Source organism: Rutidosis leptorrhynchoides, chromosome 1 (genome assembly GCF_046630445.1).
Source record: "Rutidosis leptorrhynchoides isolate AG116_Rl617_1_P2 chromosome 1, CSIRO_AGI_Rlap_v1, whole genome shotgun sequence".
Taxonomy (NCBI): domain Eukaryota; kingdom Viridiplantae; phylum Streptophyta; class Magnoliopsida; order Asterales; family Asteraceae; genus Rutidosis; species Rutidosis leptorrhynchoides.
In genome coordinates, this window is record NC_092333.1 from 66,290,926 (window position 1) to 66,292,753 (window position 1,828).

Consider the following 1,828-nt stretch of genomic DNA (forward strand, 5'->3'; position numbering starts at 1 on the left):
CCACCCTCACCATTTGTATTCTTCCTCTTCTTCTATAACAATCACCATAAACTCACGTACCAGCCTCCATCACCAATGAACAGGCCACATATATATACTTCTTTGTTTCGGTAACAACAACGATGAGGATGCTAATGTTTTCTCGTCCAACTCAAACCACAGACCAATCGAAACCACCTTTAATCATCACCTTCTATCACCTTAAAACTCAACTAAAACAACCCGTCACCTACTGCTACTATTTTTTTTATTTGTTGATTACCGCCACCACCTTTATTAATTACCTTATTATGCTATTACTTTTAAGTGACCTTTACCTCTTAGTGGCAGACATTTATCAAATCACTTAGCCCACTTGATTATTAAAAAGAAGGGCATTCGAACTTTTACAGACATATTTATTAGGCCACCATGTTTTATTTAAGCCATGATATTATTTTATTAGTTAGACTCAATAAGCTAATCGGGATTTCTTTTTAAAATGGGCGGTGATTAGGATTAGATAAATCTAGGCCGAGAAGAAGGATTATGATGATGATAACTGTAAGCGTTAAAATTAATGATGATATGTATATGATGATGATTTCGAATAGAGAAAATGATGATAACGAGTTAAGATAGTGATGGTATAGAAAGAGGATGATAATCATGAAGTTAAAAATGGATGATGGCGATGATGCGTGTTGAATTTTGTGGACAGACAAACCCTACCAAATTGTTTACTGTAAATTAGACACCAGATAGATTAAGTAGGCCTATAACGGTTATGATATATCACTTGGGCCACCAGGCTTTCACTTGGGTCGAGTTTATATTGGGCTGTAAAAACCTTTGTGATGTTGGGCCGAAATCCAATTACCAAACGGGCCGATATTTAGTTAAAATAATTTATCTATCAAATAGATCCAGTAAAGAAATATTGGGGTAGTGGTTAGAAGTGTGGTTTCTAAGCGAGAGGTCTTGGGTTCGAGCTCGGGTTGAGGCATTTATATTTTTAAAGGCTTGAAGGTTCGTGAATCCGAGACCAACCCTACACTTATTCAATGTTGTCATATGTATTTTTACTATAAAATACAGTATGGTGAGTTTCATTTGCTCCATTTTTAATTGCTTTTGCAATATATATTTTTTGAGCTGAGAATACATGCGCTGCTTTTATAAATATTTACGAAATAGACATAAGTACTTAAAAATATATTCTACGTTGAGTTGTACCACTGGCATACTTCCCTGTAGCTTGGTAACTACTATTTACATGTGGTATTGTAAACGCGAATCCTGTTGATAGATCTATCGGGCCTGACAACCCCAATCGGACTGGACGACCAGTATTCAACGGTTGCACAATACTTCATTTCGGTGACTACACTTGGTACGGTGTAATGAGATTTCATAATAAAGGGAATATGTGACGTGATTAAATGTTAAGTATGGTTATCAAGTGCTCAACCACTTAGAATGCTTTACATACACTTGCGAGTGTATTATATTTATGATTATGAAATCTTGTGGTCTATTAATATATTGAAATAATTGATACGATAAACCTATGAACTCACCAATCTTTTGGTTGACACTTTTAAGCATGTTTATTCTCAGGTACGAATTAAGTCTTTCGCTGTGCATTTGCTCATTTTAAGGAAATTACTTGGAGTCGATCATCGCAATGGGACCAAATGTTTATGACTTCGTCCAGATGGATTAGGACGGGTCGTTTCAGTTGGTATCAGAGCGTTGGTCCTAGCGAACTAGGTCTTGTATTAGTGTGTTTAACTGATAGTTGTTAGGATGCATTAGCGAGTCTGGACTTCGACCTTAGCTCATATTA